The sequence below is a fragment of the Equus asinus genome, chromosome 20 (genome assembly GCF_041296235.1).
Source record: "Equus asinus isolate D_3611 breed Donkey chromosome 20, EquAss-T2T_v2, whole genome shotgun sequence".
NCBI lineage: Eukaryota > Metazoa > Chordata > Mammalia > Perissodactyla > Equidae > Equus > Equus asinus.
In genome coordinates this window covers 66,739,606-66,759,131 of record NC_091809.1, presented here as the reverse complement: position 1 = coordinate 66,759,131, position 19,526 = coordinate 66,739,606, and the positions used below count along the sequence as shown (strand labels likewise).

Genomic DNA, 19,526 nt, shown 5'->3' with positions numbered 1-19,526 from the left:
GCCTGAGGGAACAAGAGAATTTTAACCAAAGTTTGGTTAACAACATTTTGTTCTTATTGATCAGGGACAAAACAGTTCATCTAATCATTTATGGGACCAAGAAGGGGAATTTAGAGGGTTTGTGTCTGGCCTTGTCTCAGGATAACAAAAGAGGTATCCATGAGCCTTATCTAACTCATATGGAGAAGGGTGGTTCTTTGCAGTAAGCCACTTCCTGGAACTCAGAGGGTGAGGAGAGTTCTTAACCTTCCCTGTTTTCCAGGATCTCAGGGCTCAGGTCAAATTCAACATCATCACTTCCACTCCCATCCCTCCTGCTTCCAGCATGGGGCTGCTTCATCACCCTTGCTTTGCCTTTGCACCCTGGTTCTTCACTCAATTTGGGCTGCCTCAGGTAGGGCGAGGAGGAAGAGGAGAAAGGAAAGGAAAGATAAGAAGAGAAAACATTTATTGAGCACTTTGTAGGTGTCAGGAGTGTCCTAAATTCTTTCTTCCTGTTATCTCATAAAGTTCCTTTTTAGACACTTCTGGTTCCACACCATTCCATCCCTCACCCCCCAGCCCCCACTACCTCTGGCCATGAACTCGAGTTGCCTCTTCCTACTCAGGATCCACTTAGTATTTACATTTTTTGTTACCAGACTAAAGTGGGACCCCTTCTTGGTGAGTTGAAATCAGAGCCTTCACCAGAAAGAGCTGTCACACAGAGTAAAGTTTATTTGCAGCAAATAAGGAGACCACATGGAATCCTTTTCAAAGCCACGGCTCTCCGAGCAAGGGAATGCAAGTGTCTTTCATTTTGGGTGGGGAATGAATATTCAAAAGGTAAGTCTTATCCTCACATGTAGAGGTGGGTATTAGCTCATTCAGGCACAGCTTGAAAACATGCTGTCACATACATTGCATGTTATGTCAATAATGCTTAGGCTCCTCCTGGGGCAGAGACTTTACTATTAAAATGAAGCAAAGGATGACTTCAGGTCGTCTTCTGGGCCGTCTGTGCAGGTGCTGCTTTTGCAGTGGAGCTTGGTCTGGTTCAGGTCAGTTGATGATGGTCTCTCTTCCCAGAATAGCTTTGAAAAACAACCATGAGGAAGTGGTAAGCACTTCTGAACTTCCTTTGAGCTGCTTAGGGCATACACCAGTGACAGTTTATAGCATTACTATTATTTATAAATAATTTAAATATATATATAATTTATTTATAGTATATATATTTTAAAATAACTAATTTATAGTCCATCTTAGAAAAAGTCACTTTCACAGAAATTGTACTTATCAGGCCCCTCTCAATTTGATAGAATCTTCCACAATATTCTACCAAGGCCACCCCTCCCTGATCCCACCACAAATACAGCTCCCACCCATCCCATAGCAAACCCAAGGGGCCAGCAGGGAGACTTCTTTCCATGGCATTCTAGAACTCCTTGACATTCAAGTAACTTCTTTGCTTCTCCAACCATTCTCAACTTACTGGCACCTACCATAGCACAACCTGCACTGCATAGTGTTGTTTCAGTCAACAACGGATCGTATATATGATGGTGGTCCCATAAGATTAGTACCATACAGCCTAGGTGTGTAGTAGGCCATACCATCTAGGTTTGTGTAAGTACACTCTGCAATGTTTGCAAAATGACAAAATCGCCTAATGACACATTTCTCAGAATATATCCCTATTATTAAGCGATGCATGACTGTATTTTAAACTCAACCTATCCAACAAGGGAAACAACTTCCTATCAGGAGGGCCATAAAACACTGCAGATAAGGGGAAATACAGAATGTAACAAAGGAAGGTAATTACATAAACAATGTTAAGAGCTGTTTGGCCTTGGGGAAAATGTGACTCATTTTGTCTGCAAAATCACTTGTTAGAATACAGAACAAAAGTAAAGTAAACATATTCTAAATCCTTCTGTTTTTTAGGGCAGTGAAAACCTATTGTGTTGGGAAATAGGCTTCTATAAAGATGAACTCTCAGCTTCCACAACACCAGTACCTGTTAAGAAGTGCATATTGTCTCCATTTTGTGAATGACATTACCAAATCTGGGAATTCATTCAAGGTTACAGAGCCCATAGGGGGCAGAGCCAGACTTCAAAGAGGATGCAACATGTCCATGCACACTGAGCTCTTCTCCCCCCTCAAAGCTTTGCACTCCTGGAAGGCATGACCATATTTAGCAATTATTTGTGTACCTCTGGACGTCCCGAACTACTAGGCAACCTTCTAAATCCAACTGCGCTATAATAAAGAATTTGTCCTGTTTTTGTCTGAGATTCCTGGTATGGAGCTCTAAAGCCCTTAGAATTTCCAGTGATAAGACTGTGTTTGGGGCCAGCCCCCTAGCTAAGTGGTTAAGTTTGCGCGCTCCGCTTTGGTAGCCCAGGGTTTCACTGGTTTGGATCCTGTGTGTGGACATGGCACTGCTCATCAGGCCACGTTGAGGCAGCGTCCCACACAGCACAACCAGAGGCACTCACAAGTAGAATACACAACTATGTACTGGGGGGCTGCGGGGAGAGGAGGAAGAAAAAAGATTGGTAACAGTTGTTAGCTCAGGTGTCAATCTTTAAAAAAAAAAGAAAAATTAACTTAAAAAAGAAGACTGCCTTTGTTATGCTAACAAGGTGACTCAAGGTGGGCCCCTAAATAGTTTCACCATGGGGCTGGTTATGGGAAAGTCCAACTACATGATAAGAGGATTGGAAATTTGGGCCAGCCCTACCTCCTGGGAGGGGAATGGGACTGGAGATAGAGTTCAATCACATGGCCAGTGATTTAATCAATCGTACCTGTGTATGGAACCTCAGTAAAAACTCTGGACACTGAAGTTCAGTGGAGCTTCATGGTTGGTGAGCACATTGATGTGCCAGAAGGGTGATATGCCTTGTCTCCACAGGAAGAGAGCACAGAAGCCCTGCATGCCTCCCATGCCTCACCCTATGTGTATCCTATATAACAAAAACTGTCATTGTAAGTATAGTGCCTTCCTGAGTTCTGTGAGTCTTTCTAGTAAGTTATCCCACCTGAGGGAGTTGTGGGAACCCTTGTATTTGTAGCTGGAGTCGGAAGTACAGGTGATATGGGGGCTTCTGGAACTTGTGGCTGACATCTGAAGTGAGGGAAGTCTTGTGGAGAAGTTTGCCCTGAACCTGAGGACTTTGCACTAACTCTGGATAGTTAGTGTCAGAAATGGATTGCAGTACACCCAGGTGATGTTGGACAAGTTGGGGTGGAAATGGAACACCAACTCAGATTTGCCCCAACTTGGATGCCTTTCCCTCTCCAGATAGAATAAATCGTCTCCTCTATGCTAGCTCAAAATATACTGTATAGTGATATCTTTATAAATTTTTAAATCTCCTCTAACTATATTATTAGATCCTAGAAGAAAAACATTCTACCTTATCAGTTTTACATGTGTTTCCTACCACAGTGCTTGACAAATACAGATGCTCAGTCCATAATTAATGAACTAACAGATAAATAGGTGAGGGTGTGACCCACTCTATTCGGCATTCCCATCTGTCTGTCCTTGGTTTCCACTTCATGCCTTCCTTCTGCTTCACTGTTTCTTGCACACACTAGGGTAATTGCTCTACACAAGCGCTGCTCCACCATAGCTGCTCTTTGCTTTCTGCTGAACAATAGAGGCTGCCTACTATACAGGAGTTTAATTTGTTTGTGTCTCTGAGCTCTGTACCCTAAGGAGAAATGACTAGTAGGACATGGCTAGCTTAACAGCTGATTGAGTTCACAGATTCTGAGCATCTCTCAGCAACTGTTCCATGCTCAATTTTTCCTATCTTTCCCCCACCCAGAAGTGGAATGACACTGTTTATAACGAAGTCAGGTAACATGAGAAGTAAATGCTACCACTGAAACATCTAGGGCACAGTAAGAAATAATTAAATAATAATTTCCTAATCATGCAGAGACCCCTTACTCCATCTTTGCTGCTCCTCTCCCTTGCCATGTTTGATTTGGCATGAGGCTCTCTGCGAAGCTCAGAGTTTCCTCAATCCATATCTTAGAAGGCAGGGCACCAGCCTAGGTATTCCTCAATCCCTTCCAAACTCTATGTGGATGTTTCTACCTTCAGCCCCTTCAAGATTTTGGAAGAGAAGCATGAGTTGGAAGAATATTTGCTCTTCTCTCTCTCCCTCCCTCCCATTTTCCCAGCACCCTAGGGGCTTTCTCCATCCTTTCCCTGTGTGGAACGAGCTCCCTGTTATGTCATATTTTCCTTCTTCCTTGCTCTGTGGACTTCCTCCAGGTGGTGTTTACAACCCATTTCTCTGAGGCAGTAAGTTTCATGGCCTCATCTTAATGTCTTAAGAGCTGTTGTGATTGAGGGAAAAGATCTCTAAGAGGAGAAACACAGAAGTATTTGTAAAATATTATCTGTGTTACATAGACGTTTAACCAATATTTATTCCCAATTACTCTGTGTTAAGTACTCAAGAGAAATCTAACTGAAAGGTAAGACATAATTTCCTCCCACAGGCAGCAACCAAGTTAACGAGAGAGCCAGGCAAGCAAAGAACCAATTATGAGACAAAGAGCTGAAGGAAGATCAGGATTCTGTGCTGTCACAGAAGAGGGGCTCCTGACCCAGACTTGGGAGTCAGGATGGGGGGGATGTGATCCTGAGCTGATACTTGAAAGATAGATAGGAGTTAAAGAAGAAATGTCTGGTAAATAAGGGGTAGGAGGACCCACCAGGTAGGAGGATCTGCCAGCGAAAAGGAAGACTATTTAAAGAAATTCAAGTCAGTCATTCAGCTTACCAGGAGCCAAGGCAGGAAGAGAGGGAAAGATGAGGCTATGTGGGTAGGTAGGCTATTGTTGGCAATGGAGGCCATTAAAGAGTTTTAATCAGGAAATGACAGGCTTGGCTTTGGATTACATTAACCCATGGCATGAAGAATTAATTGGAGGAGGCAAGACTGGTACACAGAGGCCAGTTTGGAGACCATTGGGTTACCTAGGGTGAGGCAAACGAGGTGTTGAGGGTGCAAAATTTGAGAAGGCACTCACTCTCAGGGTTGTGTAAGTGCCTCCTTAAACTTTGTGACCTCATCACCTCACTTGCCTCAGCCTAGTCCAAGCCCTGGCTGAAAATATGAGCTCAGGCATTGAGAACTGATTATTTACATGCTCACTGATGTATTGGCTCCTGTAAAAAGAACCCTTGAGCTAGAGGAGTGTACTGCCACACACCCAGCTGGGTGAACAGTGCAAGATAGGGTGCCAAGAGACCAAAGAAAAGACCTGGAGACAGCGAACAATACGTATGGGTTTACTGGGGAGTTACTTACAGGGAAGGTCCAGGGGCAGCTGGCTGGATAGGAAATACGCACCCGCTACCACACCCTGAGAGAAGCTTGCTTAAGTGGGCAGAGGAACAAGGCTGTATGCTTGCGAAGGGGGACCATCCCTGTACGACCTGCATTCCAAGGGCCAGAGTCCCACGCACGCCCCCCCCACCCCCAACAAAGGACCTCCGTGGTCCCTCAGGCTTCAAGGGTCTTTGTGTTACCTATCCCATGAGAAAACTGCTAGGTTATCCAAGCCCAGGACTGTTATCATCATGAATGCTGGTGCATAGCCCAGACAAGGAGCCTCAAAGACACATGGTTTTAAAGGGGCACGCCGGGCTAGTATGCCTACAAGGAGTATTTACAAAAAAGGGGCCCTATGAAATTCTAATGTGTGCAACACACAACAGCACACATAAATGTGCCCATCAGGGTGACAAAAAGAGCTCCATTCCTTTCTCCTGTGGCCAACCAAGTGGGTGTGACTGCTCAGGATGAGGCTCTCGGGACAGGGTCATAACAATGGAGGAGAGAAAGATGCTTTTTCTTCTAATGTGGTAGCAAGTATACCAAAAAAGAGACAGTGCTCCTTTGTATGGGGTAGTTTAGTTTTAAGAGCCAAGGTAATGCTGAGGAGGGCAGAGTCTATCTGTGCCCAAGGCAGCCTCAGAAGGGAGTCCAAGTCCCTTGGCACCCACAGTGTGCTCCAAGGCAATGGCCTTCAAACACCATTAGTCAGATGCCCCCTAAACAAACCAATCACAAACCAAAACAAAAGGTTCAAGCATGGGAACAAATAGGGGTGAAGAATGGAAAGAATAAAGCCTCATGAGGTAGTTGTAAAATTAAATGAGAGAGCGAATGAAAGGTCCTGGGAGCACACTACCAGCCACAGTGTTAGCTCCATCGATGTTAATTCATTTCATCCTGTCTGAGCTATGTAGGGAATCTTATAGATAACAACAAGAGCTGCCATTTATTGATGGTTACAAAACAGTAGGCACTTTACATGCATTATTTATTCCTTAAAACTACTCTATGCTACAGATAACGAAATTGAGTCTTAGAGAAGTTAATTTAGTTGAGCAAGAGCACATATGGCTTAGATGGATTTAAGCCCTGGTTTGTGTAACCCTAGCAGAGCCACAACATTAACCACTACACCCTCCTGCCCCTCCTGGCTTCAGAGTCACAGCATGAGACAAACACCCAGCAAAGGACTCTTCACTGAGCCCTACTTCCCAGACAAGCCCCTCCAAGGTGAGAGATTTCTCAGCCTTCTTGAGGAAACAATTCCATGTCTTAAACCTTCACACTGGGACCACTCTGAGAACATCTCTGTTCTGTCAAAACCTTATTGCTTCTTGCTCTAATTTCAACTCACTGCTTCTTTTTTAGTTTAGTCAGAAAGACTTAGAATAAAATGACATTAAAGTGTTATTTCAAAATACTTATGTCGCCATCCTTCATCAAAAACAGCTCCACCTTTCTTTGGGCTCATCGGCAGTAATGATTCATTTCTTACTTTCAAGATCTTGCTCCAGCTAGTAAAAATAAAATGTGGGTTTTTTTGGGGGGGTAGCAAAATAAAAATTATTCACTGCCAAGGGGCTGAGGCTCAAAAATCATTTTTCCTTGAATAGAATTCATGAAAAAAAAAATCTAGCATGCTTCCCAAGCTGTTGGTTCCATCTTCTTTGTACTTTTTGCTAACTGCTGTACTTTTTTTTCCCTTGTGCTGACATTTGAGGGTGACCTTCCATCCCACACATCTGCAGATATGTCTATTCTAGCACCATATGGTTCCAATGACAAATATTCACCGAACAATATACACTGAACTTTCATAATTTTACCTTCAAAAGAATAAAAAGCAAGCTGTTCATGTCTTACTGACCTAAGACAACAGATCCTTGACATTTGCAAGGGGGAGCCCCAAGACTTTGACAAATCCCTCAGAAAGACTTTTGTGAAAATGTTTGTAATGGCGTCTAATTGCCCTTCAAATTACATTTTAGTAAAAAGTCACGTATTTCCTATATATAAGCTCACAATCTAAGCTAATGAAGTTTTCACTTTTCACTCAAGTTTTATCTTCTACTTAATAAACAAATTAGGGCTGATTGGACACTCACTGAAAGTGCCAAAAAATCCCCTTTTTATGTTTTTTTCTGTATAGATCAGTCCTGTTCACATTAAAGACTTGAGTCCTTCTTAACACACATTCCTCTTTAAGATGACCTGAACTTTTAGTATCTGGCCAATCACAATTAATTCCTCTTAGAAATAAGTGTACGAAGCTACTTTGGTCATTTTTCATGGTTAGAAATCAAAACAAGTGGTGTAAATGTAATAGAACAAGAAAGAGAAGTTTAAGCACGTTATTTGTAATGATACATGCTAAGGACTGAATTACTTCCCCCCCAATTCATATATCAAAGCTCCAAGCCCCATGCTACTATATTTGGAGATAGGGTCTTTAGGGAGATAATTAAGGTCAAATGAAGAAATAAGGGTGGGGCTCTAATCCAATAGGATTGGTGTCCTTATAAGAGGAGGAAGAGACATCAGAGAGCTCTCTCACTCTCCACTCCCACCCTCTACCTCCACTTTGTGCACACAGAGAAAGGGCCATGTGAGGATACAATGGGGTGGGGGCCATCTGCAAGCCAGGAAGAGAGGCCTCACTAGAAACCAATCCTGGGGGCACCTTGATCTTGGACTTAGAGCCTCCAGAACTGTCAGAAAATAAACTGTTGTTTAAGCCACCCAGTCTGTGGCATTTTGTTATGGCAGCCCTAGTAGACAAAAAATATCACTAGATGGATTTAAAATGATTATTTAACCAACAAAAGCAGGAATCCGTGAAGATCTGGGAGAAATGAGGAAAGGGGGGATGGTAAGTGAGCTAATCACTCATATTTTATGGCAGGTAATCAAGAGATACTGGAGAGAATTGATAGATCAAGAAAGAGCAATTTTCAATACATTATTTAAACTTAGAGAGGTGAGTCATTTAGGAATGCTTTAGCTTCAATTAATAGAAAACCTGACTGTCGTGGATTGAAGAAATAGAGTTGTTCTCTGTTCCCTCACCCCCACCCGCCAAAAACAAGCAGTGCAAGGGTAAGCAGCTGCTGGCATTTGTTCAGAAACACCCATTGTCAGGGCCAACATCACTGAAATTCTCTTGGCTTTTTCTTCATGGTCACAAGTTGCATGCTGCAGCTGCAACCATTAAGTCCTCATTCCAGACAGGAATAAGAAGTAATGGAGATGGGATAGCACCAGAAGACTAGCTTACATTTTTGGCCTTCCTCCATGGAGTATCACAGGACAAAGTTTAGGACTTGTGACTGGAAAGTTAGGGGAGAAATTGTGAAGAGTAAGGAACTGCAGAAGGAATGAACTACAAAATCTTAATACAAACTGAGCCCAAATCCTTGGCAGACCACTAAACTATACATGTATTGGGGAGGCCCCAGAGAGCCTAGCTGATAAGCAGTAGGTGGAAGCTGAGGGAGTTGAGGAGATATTTCTGCTCCTGTCCACCACAGGGGATATCAAGGTTAACTGTTTTCTAGACCAAAATAAGTAAAACAAAACCATTCAGAGAAACATAAAATCCAGAGTCTCTTAACATAGCATCATAATGTCCTGTATGCAATAGTCAAAAATCTCTAGACACATACAAAGAAACAGAAAAATGTGATCCCTGCTCTAGAGAAAAATTAGGCAACAGAAATAAGTTCTGAGATGACCTAGATCTTGCAATTAGCAAAGAACTTTAAAGCAGCCATTATTACAACTACTCAAATATTTTTAAATGAAAATATACTCATAATGAATGAACAGATTTATAATTTCAGCAAAGAAATAGAAATTATAAAAAATAATCAAATAGGGGAAGGATGGGACTTCCGTAATGGTGGCATAAAAAGCTCAGGCAATTGCTATTGAAGACAAAAATTATAAAAATGAGCCAAAATTATTTAAAATGACTTCTGCTCTGTGAAAGACAATGTCAAGAGAATGCAAAGAGAAACCATAGACTGAGAGAAAATATTTGGAAAAGACACATCTGATAAAGGACTATGTAAGAATTCTTAAAATTCAACAATAGGAAAACAAATAACCCAACTAAAAAATGGGCCAAAGACCTTAATAGACATCTCACCAAAGAAAATATACAGATGGTAAACAAACATATGAAAAGATGCTCCACATCATTTGTCATTGGGGAAATGCAAATTAAACAACAATGAGTCATCACTATATATCTATTAGAATGGCCAAAATCCCGAACCAGTTGAAAAATTTAGAACTGAAAAACACAACATCTGAAATCCATGCTTGCCACTTCTATTCACTAGTGTACCAGAAAACCTAGTTAGACAATAAGACAAGGAAAAGACATAAAAGTAATATATTTTAGGAAGAATAATAACTGTCTTTATTTGCAGATGACATGATCATATGACAGACAGTCCTAAATAATCTACAAAATACTAGAATGAATTACTGATCTACAAGTTTGCAGGATAAGAGCTCAATATTTTTTTAAAAAAAATCATTTTCTGTATCTTGGATCTCCAAGAAGGAATGAGAAATCCAAGAAGTGATCGTCTAACAGATGTCCTTAGAGTCTGACAGAGGTAAGAAATTTTAATAAAACAGGAATTTAGACGAGAAAAAGTACTTCAGCAAAACTTTGTATAACAAGGGAGAAAAGAGATTCAAGTTCACCCCAAAAAGAAAATCAAGCCTCTGGCTGATAAAATTGCTTTGAGTATGTAAGATCTAAAAATGCATACAGCATTTCTGAGGGGCAGAGCTAGATAGCTTTTCCTTTGAAGTGACTGTGTCGGGTTGACTACTTTTACTCTGTCAAGGATAGAAGCCTCTGATTCCCAGGATTTAGGAATGTTACAGAAGACGATGTTAAAGTTGGACTCCTCTGGTTTCATTTTCAGTGAGGGACCAATGATATGTCTATAAGATGGATGCCAATGTGAATGTGAGACAGACCTCAAACCAGATCTTCTTTTCTTGAATCCCTCAGCTAAATCAAGAATATAGACAGGGCTTGGACTTGGAGAGGAAGAGAAATTTATGGAAAACTTCTTTGGAGAGAGCTGTTGCCTATTAGTCTCCTCCACCCTACCCTTGTCCCCACTTCAGATGAGAAGTGTGTGGTTCCATCTTCTTCATTTCAAGCCTAATAAAGGAGCTTCCTTGAGAACCTGGACTCTTGGACACTGTGGACAGGTTTCTGGTCCAGAGGATCATAGAAGGTAGGATAAGGGCTGACTCACTGCTTTGGTGGTACAGCCAAGAGAAGGCTGCCATGCTGTAATAGGCTGTATTGCTCTAATGTGTCTAGAAAAAGAAGGCCTGAGTGTTTTCTGTGAACAGAATGTTAATCACTTGGGAGAAAGAGTAGAGCTGAAGCTACCTGGAGGAGGGAATGGATGACAGCACATGAACCATGGTAGAACAGATCACTAGTGAACCAGAGGCTAAGGGCAGAGTGTTCTAGGAAATCAAATGCATCTCCTTTGTTTTGAGGATTGTGGTTAACAGTGCCCTTAGGGAGCCTCTGCAGAGCCCTAAAAAACACCCGCAGGGCAAAGTTGGCTTTAACCACCTGCCCATACCAGAGAGGATGAAGTCACCCCATCAAGTAAGAACTCTTATCTATCCTCCCTCTCTTTGACTCATCCTAACTGGAGATTCAAACAGGAGCTAAAGAGTGAGGGATATGAGGGATGTCACAGTGGAAGCCAATCACATCTCTGATTCCAAGAGAAGGAGACTGCCGCTAAAGGCTTTAGCAAGGAAAGAGGGCTAAGACTTAGCTTTGGAGGAAGAATCGAAGTGTTGATTCTTGGACCCAACATTTTAATTTCAGAAATTAAAACTTGAAACTGAAGTTTTGACTTACAGGTCTATTTATCTAGGAGGAAGCAAAAAGAAAAAGTCATAGTGCTTAAAACACTAAAAGCATAATCTATGAAAGAATTGATAAGCTGGATTTTATTAAAAGCGAAAACTTCTGCACTGCAAAAGACACTACTCAGAGAATAAAAAGACAAGATACAAATTAGAAGGAAATATTTGCAAAACATATATCTGATAAAGGACTTCTGACCAAAATGCACACAGAACTCTTGTAATTCAAAAATAGAAGCAAACAGACACCTAATCAAAGAAGAGACACAGATGGCAAATAAGCATACGAAAAGAGGTTCAACCCCATTTGTCATTAGAGAAATGTAAATTAAAAAAACAATGAGATACACTGCACACCTATTAGAATGGCTAAAATCAAAACAACTGACAGTCAGTTACTGGCGAGGATGTGGAGCAACAGGAACAGCCATTCATTCTTGGCGGGAATGCAAAATGCTAGAGCCACTTTGCAGGACAGTTTGGCAATTTCTAACTAAACCAAACATAGACTTACAATATGATCCAGCAATTTCACTTCTAGACATTTACCCAACTAATTTGAAAATTATGTCCACACAAAAACCAGCATGTAGATGTTTAGAGCAACTTTATTCATAAATGCCAAAAACTAGAGACAACCAAGATGTCCTTGAATAGGTGAATGGATATACAAACTGTGGTACATCCATAAGAACACTATTCAGAAAAAAAAAAGAATGAACCATCAAGCCCCACAAAGTCATGGATGAGTCTCAAATGCACACTGTTAAGTGAGGAAAGCCAGTCTGAAAAGGCTGCATACTGTATGATTCCAATTATGCGACATTCTGGAGAATGCAGAACTGTAGAGATGGTAAACAGGTCAGTGGTGGCCAGGGGTTCAGGGTAGGAGACGTGTGAGGTGGGTGTTGAATAGGTAAAGCACAGGGATATTTTTAGGGTGGTGAAACTATTTTGTATGATACTGTAATGGTGGATATATGACAGTTTGCATTTGTTAAAACCCATAGAACTTTACAGGATAAAGAACGAACCTTAATGTATGCAAATTGAAAACAACCATTTTAGGAGGTCAAGAGATCCCAGCATAGAATGCGGAATGTGGCAACTGTATTACAAGGGGATAAAACAACCTCACTGAAGGAAACAGGGGATAACAGCGCTAAATTTGGAAATTATAACTTTCCAAAAGTAACTTTGGAAATGAACAGAGTCTGTAAGACTGAATGCAAAAGAAACTGCACATAAGCACTATACTCTGGTTGATAAAGTTCTTTCCCACAGGGGTATGGGTTAACAATTTTGACACTGCTATAAATGTATACTGGAATTGAACAATTAAGTAAATGGATGGCAGATGGTCGGAGCCAGGTTTCTTACTGTTAAAGTAGGAATTCATGATCCAAAAGAAGATACTCTAGGGGAAGAAACGAAAATGATCTATCTGGCAATGGATTAAAGCTAGAGATATCACTATGAACTCGTTTATCTTAATACAGGTATAGATGGTTACATATAGAAATATTTATAGATATGTGTACACACATAAGGTTAGTATGCAAGCATATATTTTCTCACTCTTCCAGCTGTGAGGTCCTGGAAGATCCTAGAAAGTCCTAGAAGATACCCCAGTAGCAATGGGCATACCTAGCACACAGACTTGATTTCTAACATCATTCTCTAATAAAAGGAGCAAGGATCCTTAGAGAAATAGCTTGTTCTAGGACTGGGGAAGGAAATACACAAAATGAGCCTAGAGAATCTTATAGTACCAGAAAGTAAAGAAGCACTTAAAATAAACAACAACAAAAAACCCTCACATTGGTGGGGTTATGTCAAGGGAACACAGGAGCCAACTAAAAAAGTTCTCAAAGCCAAAGGTGGACCAATTAGAGAAGCAAAATAAATAAAATAGTAATAGATTATGACCCAAAGTATAAAATAAATATCCATGAGACCTTACTGATACAAATAAATGACGGAAGAAATAAATAAATGGTAGGGGCTGGCCCCGTGGCATAGTGGTTAAGTCTGGCATGCTCTGCTTCAGCAGCCCAGGTTTGCAGGTTTGGGTCCTGGGTGCAGACCTACACCACTGTCAAGTCAAGCTGTGGCGGTGACCCCCATATAAAGTAGAGGAAGATTGGCACAGATGTTAGCTCAGGGCTAATCTTCCCCACCAATAAATAAATAAATAAATAAATAAAGGTAGAGAGGAGACACATCTTCTGTGCAGCAGAACTTCAAATAATTTATGTAGCTACTTCACCTTCAAGGAGGAGGAATATAATTCCACTAGCTAAGTGTGGGCTGCGCGTAGTGACTTCCTACCACAGAATACAGTATGAAAAGAGGGGAAAAGGACTTCACTTTCCAGTGAAAAAAATATGAGAAATAGTACCTCAGCCTGGTGATCAAGCTTAATATCAATAGTGATAATTCATGTTCATAATATGTACCTTTGATATAACGTGATGAAAATAGCACTTTACCTCCTCCCCCAAACCCCAGTTTAATCACGAGAAAGACATCACACAAATCCCAGCTAAGGGAAGTTCCTCAAAATACCTGACCAGCATTCCTCAGAACCAGAGAGGTCGTCAAAAACAACGAGAGACCAGGAAGCTGTTGCAGCCTGGAGGAGCCGAAGGAGACATGATGACTGAATGTAGTGTGGGATCCTGGAACAGAAAAAGGACGTTAGGTAAACACTAAGGAAATTTGAATAAACTATGGACTTTAGTTAATAACAATATACCAATTTGTTCATTAACTGTGACATATATGCCATACTAATATAAACTGTTTATAATAGCGGAAATTAGGTGTGGAGTATAAGGGGACTCTCTGTACTGTTCTCACAATTTTTTTTTTGTAAATCTACAGCTATTGTTAAAGACAAAAGCTTATTTTAAAAACTTACAGAGTCTGCCCAAACTTTCATACAGGGATAGGGGGCGATGACACCAATGAATAAATTTTAAAACTAGGATAGAGTCAAAAAATAAAGTTTGATTAAACCACAAGACAATTCATCCAAAATTCAGGGGTCCCAACAGAGGCAAATACTAACCCATTCATCAGGATACCGCACACGCATGGCACGTCCACAGCACTTCTATAGAAAACATCTCCTGCCAAACACGAGCTCTTAAACAAAAATTACGCAACACACAAGGAAATCTACCCTCATAAGAGAGTTAGGAGATGAAACAAACTGGAAAATCTGCAGCCAAAGAACTACAGATCTTAGCTCAGTGTCTGAGGGACTTCAATATAAGAATGACTAAACTGTTCAAAGAGAGAAAAGGAAGAATAGTGTCCACAATACAAGGAGAAGACATTAAGAGAAAAGAGCAGACACATCTCAAAAAGAAACATATAATATAGTCACACTAGGAATAAAAGAAAATAGTTATTCAAATTATAAAAAATACAATAAATATTTGACTAGACTCAGCTAAAGAGAGAAATAATGAATTAAAAGATCTCCAGGGCCGGCCCAGTGGTGCAGGGGTTAAGTGCGCACGTTCCGCTTCAGTGGCCCAAGATTGGCCAGTTTGGATCCCGGGTGCAGACATGGCACCACTTGGCACGCCATGCTGTGGTAGGCATCCCACATGTGGAGTAGAGGAAGATGGACATGGATGTTAGCTCAGGGCCAGTCTTCCTCAGCAAAAAGAGGAGGATTGGCAGCAGATGTTAGCTCAGGGCTGATCTTCTGTAAAAAAAAAAAAACAAAAGATCTCCAGAAATCAAACAGGATGCAACACAGAGAGATAAGGAGATGAAAAATATAAAAGGGAAATTAAGAGTCAAAGATAATCTAATAAGAAACTCTAATGAATGACAAGTAAGAGTTACAGAGTTAGAAAAAGAAATTGGGAATAAGTAATGTTTAATATGATATTGTCAGGTAATTTTTCAGAACCGAAAAAAGACATCAATCCTTAGAGTGAAAGATCAGACAGAGTTCTAAATAGAATAAATAAAACAAATATACACTGAGATATTTAGTAGTAAAGGTTCAAAATGTCAAAGATAAAATCTTCAAAGCTGCCTACAAAGGAAAGACATTCACAGAGCAGGCTCATCATCCCTAGCAACAGATGCCAGAAACGATAGAATAAGCTTCTCAAAATGCTGAGGGGAAAATATCAGCCAACTTGCTACTCTCTATGCAGCTGAACCATCATTCCAGAGTGAAGGCATAATAAAGTGAATTTTAGACTTTCAAAGACAGAGACATGACTTCTCATGGAGCTTTGCTATGGCAGCTACGTAAGACTGGTTCTTTGACAACCATTCCAACTGCCCTCTTGTACTACAGACCTTGAATAAATAGAAAGACATCCTATGAAGGTCTTAATTGATTTGTATAACAAAACAAAAAACAGCGCTAGGTCTGGCAAATGGAGACCTGACTTGAGCCACCACATTTGAGAGTCAGAGCCCCTCTTCTACTTTGCATACTTGAGTCAGTTTACAGATCATGGATCCCTTGAAGGAAGAAAAGACAATGACAATATCACTCTTAGGGTAAATAATTCTCCCAAGTAGCTTCTCCAAAGGGGCTCATGGAATGAGCGATGTACACATTTGGGGATAACTGGACATTGGCTTTTGGTTCAACCAATTATTAGAGATTAAAAAAAAAAAGATGCTGTCGTCCACAGGTGAGAGAGGATTATGTAGGTCAATTGATAAATGGAATTTTGGCTTGTGTCCCACTCACAGTGGGTCCACGAGTCTATTCTGTGGCTAACTGCTGAGTTCCTAAGTATGGAGTTGAAATACTTAACAACTGGCAGAATCTACTCATGAGGACAGTTACAGTAGTGTCAAGCGGAAGCTCCTGAAACTCCTCTTCCCAGGGAAAATATAAACCAAAGGCAAGATCATATCCCTAGGGGAATCTCAGAGGTTGGTGCCAATATTACATACTCGACAGGGGCAGAGGTAGTTATCCCTCTTACAGCCATTCAACTCACCTGTGTGGCCTCTGCCTAAGACTGATGGGACTCAGACCCCATGCATAGGACTGGGAATCAGAAAAGCATCCAGTTTCTCAGCACAAGTGCTGGAAAGAAGTAGAGCAATACTGGTAGGCAGAATAAAGCCCTCCCAAAGATGTGTGCATCCTAAACCCCAGAACCTGTGAATATGTTCAAGCAAAGGAAAATTCAGGTTGCAGATGGAATTAGGGTTGCTAATCAGCTGACTTTGAGATAGGGAAATTATGCTGGATTACCCAGGTGGACCCAACATAACCACAAAGTTCCTAAAAAGTGGAGGGAGAGAGGCAGAAGAAGAGAGTCAGAGGGAACTGTGACTATAGAAGGTCGGAAGATGCCATGTTGCTGGCTCTGAAGCTGGAGGAAGGCGCCATGAACAAAGAAATGTGGGTGGCCTCTAGAAGCTGGGAAAAACAAGGACATAGGTCCAACCCAGAGCCTACAGAAAGGAACACAGCTCTTCTGACACCTTGATTTTAGCCCCATGAGACCTGTGTCAGACTTCTGACCTACCTCCAGAAGTGTAAGATAAATTTGTGTGGTTTAAGCCACTAAGGCTGTGGTCATTTGTTATGGCAGCAATAGAAAACGAATACAAATGCCTTAAAAGTTCTAAGAGAAAATTATTTTTAACTTATTATCCTGTATTTAGATATAGTACTAATTATATGTCAAACTAAAGACATTTCCAGACATACAAAGTCTAAAAAGAAATTAGCCCTTATGCACCATTTCTTGGGCAACTGCTGGAAGATGTAGTCTTCCCAAATGAGGGAGAAAACAAAAAAAGAAGACAGGGATCAAGGAAACTGGAACATCTAACCACTGAGGAGAGGAGAAGGCGAGTTCAGGGAGAGCAAGTGTTCTGCAGACACAGAGATCAGCAAGTCGGGGGTAGAGGCGCTGAGTTGGCCCTGGAGGTGTGGGGGAGGGGCGCTGGCGGAACACTTGATGTGTGTGGTCACGTCCACAGGGGTTTTAACTATTTTGAAAAATTGGGAAAGATTTAGCGACAGTGATATAGAAAACTAAACAAAAGACACAGAGAGGTAAGTTTTAACTCCAGAAAAACAAGGTTGTTTTTAAAAAGGAACTACAATTGTCATATCCTACTTGTCTCGGCAGTGAGCTCTATTTGCATGTTTTAATAATACTGACATAGATGTAACTTGATTGAAAGGGTGCAGGGAAGAAAATTGAAGGCTTGGACATCCAGGTCTCCATTTCTATTGTTAGTGTTTGTTTTTCATAAACTGCAGAGGCACAGAATTGGATTAATCATAATCCTGGGTTTATGGCACACTCTTAATGTTGGTCCAGGTATGACCTGCTTTTAGCTATTTGGTTAGTTACTTGATTAGTTATTTTTAATCATGTAATAAGAACCCACGAACTCACTGCCCAAAACAAAAGCTAGAACCTTGACAATTTTTTATAACTACGTGTTCCCCCCCCACACACACACCACCCCATACCCCTTCTCCCCCATCTGGGTAACCAGTATCCCAAATCCTATGTTCATGATTCCTTTGCTTTCCTCACATTTAAGCTGAACACCCAAAATTCACGAGCAGTCTGAGGACAGGGTCCCTGCGAGACTAGCAATAGGAGGAGAGGAGGGGATGTTAACATCCATCACTTCATCCCCATGAAGCAGCAAGTAGCTTATTCACAGCAAGAGAGGCCACAAAAAGCTTATTCTCAGAAAGGAAGCTGAATCCTAGGGCTTTCTCACATGAAATACCTCTGGGGTCTTTTTCAAAGTGCATCCATCATTACATGTATCTTATTTATTCCTTCCCTAACTACTCCTTGAAATGAGAGAGAACGGTGCGTGCATGGTGGGAGGAGATGCCAAAGCAAGATGCTGAAGACCTGATCCCACAGCACTAGCAGCACCTTCTAGCATCTTCAGGTGACACTCTAAGACAAGTATGTTTCCCCAGTGGATGCTCCAAAACCCCCAGTCTTCCCACGTTTACCCCTGGCCCAAACACCTTGGCACAGCTCCCATTTCGCCATAGCCTTTAGCTTGCACAGCAGCACAGAGGCCCTGGAGGCATGCAGTAACCAGCTTGGAGCAGTGAGGGTGTAGCTGAGTTCTGCCTGTGCTATCTGAGGTCCCCGAGGCTTGAGCTGCCTACAAGACTGCTGTTTGCTTTGGCAACCTGCCATGGTCAGTCAAGCAGGGCACCAGCAATCTGGGAGTCACTTAGAGCTTGTTCGGAAGATGCTTCTAACCAGAACTGAGCTCACAAGGCAGCATGAGATCCTGCCTGTACTAAAACCATGGATTCACTGACCATGGAGCCGCAAGGGGCCTTGGCGCTCACCTAGTCAAGCATTTCCCAAAGCATATCACTCAAGCACTGGTTTTTAGACAGTTAACAGGTTTTTGCCCAAAAATGTATCTCATAGTCAAGGAAATTTGTAGAACATTGGATCAAAAGCAAATTAAGATTCTTTTCTACATGCCTTCTCATAACCTAATCTCCATGAAGGTAGCATTTTCCCAGTTTTGCCGTGTGATCTTTAGCTGAGAGTTGGTTTCCTCCCATGCAGTGGAGAAAGAACAATGCCCACCTTGGAGAATTGCTGTGAGGGTGAAGGAGCTCACGAGCTCAGAAGCATTTAGCATCGTAGCTCACAAAAGAGGTGTCAGCAAGTCTGTTCCCTTCTCCTTCACCTACGCCTTTCATTTTTCCTTCAAACTTACCCTAGGCTGAGTAAATCACCTATGTGCAACCTTCTGCGAAATTATTTGAAACTGATTTCCTGGGATCTGGATGGCATCAGGATAATTATGTATGCAATGAAGGCTTCTACCCGGCTTACCTGGTAGGATGGGGGACCCCAGGCCCAGTGGAGCAGAAACCCTGGTAAACACAAGAATGCACTACCTACCATACACTGAGGGTGGGAGCCACTCTTTAGGCTTGACTGGCAGCTTTGCCTCCTCCTGAATCACCAAGAACAGATCACCAGGTTAAAACGCTCAGCACAGACTCATAATCACAAAACAGGAGACTTGGCAGCCAGCTCAGGGGAGGAAGTACTAGACCAAGAGTCAGAGGTTCTCAACTGGCTCTTCCCCCTCTCAGTGTGTGCACTTCCTCTGCTGTACCGTGCAGGGGTGTGGGCAGATGATCTCCATGCTTTCTCCGTCTAATCCATGTGGATCCCCATTCTAAAGGTCACCAACTGTGGCCTAATCACAGGTCCAGGAAGCACA

General features: G+C 41.7%; 1 long non-coding RNA gene across 1 annotated transcript; it reads right to left on the bottom strand.

The window, feature by feature from the left end:
* Positions 1–1,051: 1,051 nt before the first annotated feature.
* Positions 1,052–19,333, bottom strand: LOC139041115 (uncharacterized). The gene is made up of 3 exons (XR_011495722.1): positions 19,199–19,333; positions 13,848–13,960; positions 1,052–1,073 (listed from the first exon to the last, which is right to left on the bottom strand). It is a non-coding gene; the product is annotated as an uncharacterized lncRNA (long non-coding RNA).
* Between the last annotated feature and the right edge of the window lie 193 nt (positions 19,334–19,526).